Raw genomic sequence first — 9,371 nt, forward strand, 5'->3', positions numbered from 1 at the left:
GAACCTCAAACTCGAAAAGGATACTCAGAAGAACGATACTCACAAAGTTCATACGTCAATTTTGTAATAGTCAAGTCTATCCGAATATTAAATCATAATTTCTATTAATTTTCTATGAAATCGCCGGTAATATCGGCGATGATCTCAGATAACGTCTACGGTATTTTCTACCGTATTCTATTGTAACCGTCGCGTGATTGGACAAGGAAAATAGACACGTCCGATTCGACGCGTCGAGCATCGGACGTCGCTCGACACGGCGGTTTTACGTGCGAGCTGTATCGGCCGGCACGTAATTCTACGTTGACCGGACAAAATCGAGCGTGGCCAGAAATCAGCGGCCGCGCCAGCCGCGACGCGCTATACTGACGCTGTCACGGTAATTACCTCTTGTCTCTTCTTGCAGTGCGTATACAGCTGCCTAGGAAATTGCATTAATACCACCTCTCACCCTTCTCCTACCTTACGCCATTACGCTTTACGTGTGTTCGCGTCTTTTCCCGCTCTCTTCCCCCTCTCCCTCCCTCTTCGTGCGCCCCATACGCGTCTTTCGTGCACAACGAGTAATCGCGCTACCTTTAGCTACACCTTGTCTTACGACGCGGAGTTTCTCGCGGTTATCACGGCCCGATATGGAAAAAGATGGGCGCGGAAGGTGTGAGACGACGAGATGAAAGATAAACGCGCGACGGATAAAGGGACCGTTAGATGGACGAAGAGATATGGGCGGGAAACGGCAGAAATTGATATTTTTCCCCGTACGAGGAAAAAAAATTGCCTTTAACGAGGAATGATTTGTCGGGACGTTTTGAATGATCACAGGCGTTACGCGTGGCTGATAGCCATGATATATAACCCACCGTCGTGTTTTATGTACGCACCAATCGCCGGGATAAACGGCCATTTAGAAAAGCCTACTTTAAAATTGTGCGTGCTTCGCGATATCAGCGAAAAGGAATACATCAGTTCTATTAACAATTAAAAAATTAATAAGAATATTTTTTTTTATACGCGAACAAAGAGCTTCCTTTTCCTTGAAACGCTCCGAGAATAGATCATACCGCGTGTACTTTGATATCGCATTTCATTTTAAAATTCATTCGAAGAAAATCGACTCGCCGTTCAAGATTAATTACGAGATTTCGCTTCCCAATTTGCCGTAAAAAAATTCGTAATTAAATACATTATACGAAATCTGATTACTTACTCGAACATCATAAGATTTGCCGGCGGCGTCTCGCGAGTAAACTCCCTCTCGCGCGTCTCGGGATTTCTTCACGGCAATTCGCGTTTCCGCCGGTGGACTGCTCGACAAAGCGGTATCAATGCGTAGATATCGACGAGATGATAGAGAAGGCCAGAAAAGCCGAGGGAAAAATGCCGCGTACGCGCACGCGCGTATAGATCGGCGGTAAGCCAAGAGACCGTTAGTCAGACGACCGCATACGGCGGAGGAACGGCACAAATTGATATTTTTTTCTCGTAATAAAAACTCGACGTTAACGAGCAATGATTTGTCGAGTGGCTGGCGTAGTAGTGACGTAGCCGGCGGCTAGACGCGAGAATTATGACTGCGTAACGTATGCGAGCCTGGCAAACGCACCCTCCTCTGCTTCCCGTGGAAGTATCCCGTGCATGTCCTCACTTCATCCGCATCGCGCATTTTTCGCGTTAACCCTTTGGGCTAGATTGCCGAGAGTCTGAGATAAGTTAGCTCTTCGCGACTTGTTATTCCTGTTTGCGCCTCGAATACGCAATTGAAGAACAAGATTAAAAGCTAACGTACGCTCAAGTCATTTTTCCATATAATTTCGTTTTGATAATAATAATTCGGAAAGGTATCCGTCCAAATATCGGAGCGTCAAATCAAAAAGTGTTTATTAAAATAAAAATAATTTTTTTCTCGCCAAACGAGGCTTCACCATCTATTTATATTCTCAAGCCTCAAAGAAAAACGGGTGCGAGAGATCGACGGCACCGTCGCGTAATGATGTATCGGCCGTGGAATCGAGCTAATGGAAGGTCGCTACAGGGAGATTAGTTAACGGGCCGCGGTTGTGTATTCGACATTATAATGCTTCGCTGAACTGGTTTCCGAGGGCCGCAGCCGGTCCAAGTTCCGATCGGGAGGTAGGAATACCCTGACTGGAATCCGGAGCATGTGCGACGTCTTGAAGGATCGTATTCGATCCTTCGAAGCGGATAATGTTACGCGCCGTAGAAATCGACCGATAAAAGAATCTCGTTTAAATTACATCACTGCGAATTGACTTGTAGAAATTAAGCCTCGCATCTCTCTTTCTGCAACTATGGACATAGAGTCTGTCAGAGTAACCGTAAAATAATCATAACATTGCTATTTATAAAAATAAATTTAGTTCACATTCCTGAGAAGTTTAGTGTAAGAATTCTTATCGTCATTCTTATTTTGTCATAATTTTTTAATAATAATCTTAACGATGCTATTTCGTTTTAAAATATATTTTGTTAAAATACTTCAAAAAGAGAAGAAAGCAAATTTAATAAAATATTGCAATCATCAATATCATCATTAAAATAAATAAATTCTTAACATTTATTTTATCGACATATTTATTTTAACTTTAATATTTTAATATTGTAAACATTATATATAATTTCCTTTTTATTGTTTGAAAACGATTGACTGCGTGATACTTTCCCGCGAATAAATCTTAACATAATTTATAATCAGCGTGCATTTATATTTTACGGTTACGGGGAGAGACATAATGAGTACAACTGGCGATAGCCGAGTTTCTCCCGCGGTGCACGTGGGCGGTCGCGGATAATAATAATACCGCCGAAAAATGAAAACGCGACCATCACGAGCGGGATAAATCTATCTTAAGAGAGACGAGCGAAAATTACAGACCATCGCGAGGCATTACGACTGTGGCCCCAATATAAGGCGAATAATTTTCGGGTATCTGAGTTACGTTTTCGGTGTCGGGCGTATCGCGGAACAAATTGACTGACACTGGCCCATTAAGAGCGCCGCGCGAAAACGTTTCAATCTGACAGGCTGACTTTCGATAACGATAACCCATCGGCCGAGGCGCAGACCCACGAATTAGCGTGAGTGTCCCCTCTCCCCCTCTTCCCCCCTCCCCCCTCGATCTCTCGCATCACGCGTACATCATTGTACGTACGATACCGATAATTCGTTTCGCTCGGTGCGTTACCGTTTCCGATGAAAGTTAACGAGCCTAACGATCCTCGCTCTCGAGGCACGCGAGAGATTGTTCTCTGTCTCGACGTATTTACGATACCCTCGTACGCAGCTCTCGTATGCACGATTAAAGGTACATACGTAATGCGCGACGTGATAAGTGGCGAGTACCTTCCGTTAACGACCGAGCAATTTTGCAACATCCTGCCGTACGACGACGGCCAGATAGTCGCGCCCTCGCAAGCTATAAATCGGGGGATCTCTCCCACTCGCCATGTGGGGCGAGAAAAGGCGCGGATACGCATCGCCGTAATGGCGATCTGGTAATCGCGCTGCACGCTCCAGAGATCGATGCACGTAATTCGGTAATAAGTCGCGCGGGGCTAGGTACCGACGTTTCTCGTGCGCGAACATTTGTCAGCCGCGCAGCTGCGACCTATTGCGCAAAACGGCGACACGATTAACTACATGCATAATCGAGATAAATCTGCCAGGCGAAGACGAATGACACCTACGAACTTTCGAGAATGGCAGATTTGGCGAAATAATAATTTCTAGATAAAAGAATATCCCATTTTGTAGAATGCAGAGCATTCTATGGCTCAATGGAAAATAATTTTGCAGAATGCTTAAACATGATTATATTGCAAATATTCTAGCAAATATATAATTTAAACGTTCTACATAAGTATTTTCGTATGGCCGAAGAAAATTACTTTCAGATCTGTATCCGATCACATTTTTAAATACTTCAATAAAACTTCTTTCTGTGTAACAATTTTTAAAACTTTCTCAAACTTAATTTCCTTGAGTTTTTGAATTATTCGAAATTTTCAATTTATATCATCGCCATGGTAAAGCATTTATCAGAGTTATTCAGGAAATGCGCCGACGAAGATTGTACGGTAATTGCAATTGTGCGGCCCGTCGATTCTGCGGCTTGAACTTTCCTCCGGTGGTGAGGACGGGATATAGTCATATTACGTAATAATCTTAAGCACGCTCGAACGATTGACTTTTGCCATGGTACAACGACGACGATGACGACGACGGCGGCGATCCTGCACGTGTTTGCCGCATTCGATATTTCCATCATATCTTGCAAATGAAACCATTAGGCTTTCGCCAACGCGTGTTTGAAGACGCATAAAACTTGATATATTAACCAGTAAATTTTATCGGAGTGCTAAATGAGCTAATAATTATTGATACACTGCGATTAATTAGCCGCTTTTCCAAAGTGGTCGTGATATCGCACTTTATTACGTGAAGTCAAAATGCAAAAATCTATATGGAAAGTACGAGCACGAACTTTTTAAAATCTACGCGAAACTAAATTTACAAAATGATAACGCAAACGGAGCAGAATAATTTTATCTAGAAAAACCGTATCTTATCTAAAAAGAGAGAGCTGTATGATAACCGGAAACAAAAACATCGTATTTTTTTGTCTATAAATAACAATCAATCGATGGGCAAAACTATCATGTAATTTATTCTAGACGTATCTTAATATGCATTAATTCCGGCCTCGGAAATTCGACTCAATGATATATAAACGTCGCGAGACATACATTAAATTTTCGCGAGATATAAAACAGCCGTAAAACCGTAATCGTAAAATTTCGACGCAGTTTTCGGCCTCCGTATGTCGCTATTAATTGGCTAGATAGATTTTAGCGCAAATGTCAGAATAATATCCGCGGTTTAACGTCGGCACTTCTTAATGCGCCTCGAGCATTAAAAACCGTCACGAAGAAAAGAGAAAGGGAGATTGGTTTATTATTCATTTCTGATTTATTATTTATTTATGCATATTTTGTTTGTCAAATATTTCAATGATCGCTATCCAATTCATATTTTGATACAAATTAGAGATAGGCAAAATAATTGACTCCTAGATCACACTTCTTTCTAGCATGCAATCTATTTTTATATTATATAATTATGATTATTATCATTATAACTTAAATTTTATTAATAAAAAGATTGTGATGATTTGTTTTCTTACTATATATAGAAAATATAAGACCATAAAGAGAGAATTTAGATCCCGATTGGTTTCGTTCCGGATTTCTATATGTATAAATACATAATCATCCTTTCGGCTTACAAAATTAAAAGTATTTGCTATCTGGTCCTTCGACATGGTTTCGAAATTAAGATGTAAAGAATAATGAAATTAAGAAATAAAGAATAATGACGGCGAACTCGCGTAGGATTAAGACCAGGTCGACGTACGTCAGAAGTCAAATTTTGAACGAGTGACGAAACCTGGGAGACCCCGAGATACGGATGAATCGATCATTCACACAACCAGATTAGGTCCATCGGAAACCGGGTTCCAGCCTCCTCGTCCGCCGTGGCCCGACGACGAGTCTCGAGATGCGGGAATCGGGTTTCGTAGCGGGTGAGGGCCACGGTCGTTCATCGTGGAATCGCGGGCCGATCGCGCCGACCTTGGCGATTCAATACTGACGATACGCGCGCGCGTCGTTTTCACCGCGCGGCGAGGATCCATTAACCACTGCTCGGCACGGACTTGCGAGCTCACGAACACTTGCCAGCACGCACACGCGCAAATGCAAGTAATACAGATCGTGCTACAGGTCGTGTTTCGCGCGGGCGCGCACACCGACCGAATACCAACGAGCGGATCGCGTGTGTACGCGCGCGATGGCGAACCGATCCTAGCGGAGAGGCCGCCGTTACGAGTAAACATGGAGCTACGTGTACGAATGTACAACATGCTCACGCGGGCGAGCGGGCACGGTGCCTATAATGGACATGTAAGCGGCGAAGCAGGTTCCATTCATTCATGTTCGGGCTGAAGGGGGAAGGGGAGCGCACTAGTGGCCTACCCGTTTACAATTTCCCATTTACCACTTGCCATCCTCCTGTCTAGGCGCTGCCGCGCGTGGCTGCTGCTCGGCATGTCGCCGTTCCGTTTCTATTTCTACGTCCATCGCAAGACCGACCGTTTTAGAAACGCTCGCGTGCTCCTCTTGACGAGAGACGCACGTCTCGTTGCATTCGCGAAATCGTGACTGAGGAATGTACTGATTTTTCAAATGCTGCGTATTATTGTCGTAGCACTCGGACATGGAATTATTCCATGACACTTCGTTGAACATTCTAATTGAATTCAATATAGTTATTGTTATTGGAGCATGTGACCAATCTGAAGATAGTCATAATGAAAAGTCCATGTATTTTTACTACAAATAAAAATACATGGATTTTTATTTGATATACAAGTAATAAAGAGAAAATAAGATATAAATAAGAAACAAAAATATAATTTTAATTCATGCAATCTTTGTTTAAGCTATCTTAACAAGTTCGGTTGCAGTTATTCTACACTTTTCATATCAGATAAGATATAGTTAAATAAATGATGCATCTTGAAAAAGAAAAGAAAGAATATATTCATAAGTTCAAAAGTGCAACACATCTAAATGTTAAAGTCAAAAAGAAATTTTTTTTTGTGGATCTTGTATATTAACGAACGGATTTCCAAACAGCCGTATTTCTACCACCATAATTCTTCTCTTTTTCTTGCCGAATAATCAGATTCTAAAGAATATTGCGAAAGCGTTTTATGTTTGGCGTCTGTCATCATCGTTAAAAATTCAAGACTAAAAGCAATAGATACGCCATAGTGTATTCTGCGTATGTATCCGTAAAACATTACCGACATTTCGTACATCCGTTTGTGTTTGCTATGCGAGGAAAGAATATAATTTTCACGTTTCTAAATTGCGAAAAAAAACAGAATGTATGCGCGTTTCTCGCAAACCGCGATACGAAATTTAAATATAAATTTCCATTCGCCGGCGATATTTATTCTGATCAGACCGATTTATATGCTTCATATTGCGGTTGTTACGTAGGAAGATATTATTATGCGTGCGACAATACAAAAGACAAGGTTTCCCGCGGGAGAGACGACCGTGTTGATAAGGCGATCCGTGATCGTTAGGGTCCATCTGCGAGGCAAGATTAAAGACCTTCGTCAATAGTCGGACATGTACGAGATTTCTAATTTCGATATACCGCTCGCAGAGTCTCTAGGCATTTGTCATCTCGACGAGAATGATGTAAAGATAATCCTCCCGTTGCGGTGGCGAGGCTCGTAGACATGGAAATTGAAACACGGCCTGGATTGCGTAAGCATGCTTGAAAAACTGCAAAACGCGATTACCCGCTGCGACAGTCCGCGATGCTACATGCGCTCCTACGAGGAAAATCGTATTGAGAAAAGCTCACACGCGATTCGTTGATGAATGTACGTCCGCGAAAATTACCATACGCATCATAGATTCGTATGTATAAATACAATTAAAAGAAATTTATATCTTCAGCAACATCCTGTCTCGGGAAGAAACGTGTTTTAATGGTCGGGACGTCTGTTAAGTAACTCCAGCTTTCATCTTGACGTATGCAAATGCGCTCCAAATTGCATTCAAATTGAGTCGTCGGATCTTTAAAACCACCTGGCGACGTACGTACATATCTCGGGTTCCTCGCGCTTCTTTTCATTTGCGTGTTTTTCGATCACATTGGATTCAATTTTTTCTTTTTTTTTTTTTTTTTCCTCTTCATAATTTATCACTTTCGTATGGATGTGGAGAATCGAAATTAAAAACTGAGAAATTGAAATCGGCGAATCGCGAGCTCGATAGCTCAATACGGAACTCAGATATTTCTTCGGGACATCCGATCCCGCCGTGGAAACGTTTCTTTCGCGAAAATATCGCGCGCACCGCTCGCATTTATCTTAATGCAATTCCAAACGGGGGAGCCATATCGGGCCGCGTTATCACGAGCGACGGCTTTTTTCTGCCTGACGGACTTCCTGAAACGGGAGATGCGCGCTTCTTGCGTCGGTATCGCCATTACGGCGCCGACAATGCGCGCGGAAAGGTGGAAAGAACACGCGACGCGTTGCAGCTCGGAGCGATCTTATTAAACGAACGGTCTCACGTATCGAATCACCTCGGGCAATGCATCTCCGAGCCTATCCTTTTTCCCTTTCTTTTTTTTTTCCTCGCCCGTCTTTCCGTCGATACGCTACCACTACTACCTGGGCCCCGTTTCTTCTCTGCCTGCCGAGCCGAGCCGCAGGATACGCGCGAGTCAGTTCATTGAATTATTTAATACGGAGAGACGAGCAATACAAGCGATACGCGCGCCGAAGCTGATGGATTGCCGTAAAGGTACGCACAATGGCCGAACGAATCGTGATTCAACGATCGCACTTACGACAGACAGACGTTTTCCCGCTATTTTTGCGCCGACTGTGACGAAGGGACGCGATTACGACTGAGATCGGAAAGCGTCCATTTATCCTCGACCGAAAATTAGCCTTCAGCCTAATACGCCTAATACGTTCGGGTTTACGTGCGTTTGTGACTTTTTTGATCCGAAACTAAGAAATAATTGCCTTATTTATGGACGGGAAAATACCTTTTTCCCACGAATGATCAACCTCATTTGCATATATTCACGATTAAAACATCCGACGTGAAATAAAAATATGCAATGGCTGTTTACACGCATGTAACAATTTGTTTGCATTTCTTTACTTCAACCAAGTGTTGCCAAGATACACGTGGAAACACACGTATATAATTATACTGGTGATTATAAGCGCGGTGCTTGTGCTTATACCGACAAATATTACTGCAGTTTAGCATAATTTATCGATCTCAGTAAATCACTCGTGCTATTTATAAGCTATAACATAACCGATAAAAATAATATTACAGCGGTAGTTTCTCGCGGTTGTCTCGCGAGTTGTCTCGGAGGACTTCGATCGTCTGTTCCCGAGTTCGCAGTTCGCAGTGCTAATTAGAATCTACGTCGTGCCCAATTAATGCCTGCGGGGCCTCAGGAATAATAACTTCAGCAACACGAGCGATTCTCTCTCCCGGTTCCTCGGCAACGCGTATCTGCACGAGGCACGACAATGAGAGACAATGGGCGGCCTCTTGTTGATTGTGCCAAGGTTTTTCGCGGCGTATAGAAGTGCAGGGAGGTGTGAAAGAGGATAATAATATAGAGTTACTCCTCTAGCCAGCGTGAGCTTTACCCCGCGCATCTCGGGGAATATTTCATACACTCTTCTTCAGCGTCCCTCCTCTTTGTCTCTTCCGCGTGTCGCTCCTTTCTTCCCCTT

General features: G+C 43.0%; 1 long non-coding RNA gene across 3 annotated transcripts in view; it reads right to left on the reverse strand.

Moving 5' to 3' along the window:
* LOC105423593 (uncharacterized) overlaps positions 1-3,066 on the reverse strand; it is a 69,059-nt gene extending 65,993 nt beyond the window's left edge. The window contains exon 1 of one of the 3 annotated variants that reach the window (XR_016140249.1): positions 1,208-3,066. This is a non-coding gene — a long non-coding RNA (uncharacterized LOC105423593). The remainder of the gene's footprint in view (positions 1-1,207) is intronic. The other 2 variants (XR_016140250.1, XR_016140248.1) reach the window with 2 other exon arrangements.
* Positions 3,067-9,371: the final 6,305 nt, after the last annotated feature.

Source organism: Pogonomyrmex barbatus, unplaced genomic scaffold (assembly GCF_055798465.1).
Source record: "Pogonomyrmex barbatus isolate J1 unplaced genomic scaffold, ASM5579846v1 scaffold4, whole genome shotgun sequence".
NCBI lineage: Eukaryota > Metazoa > Arthropoda > Insecta > Hymenoptera > Formicidae > Pogonomyrmex > Pogonomyrmex barbatus.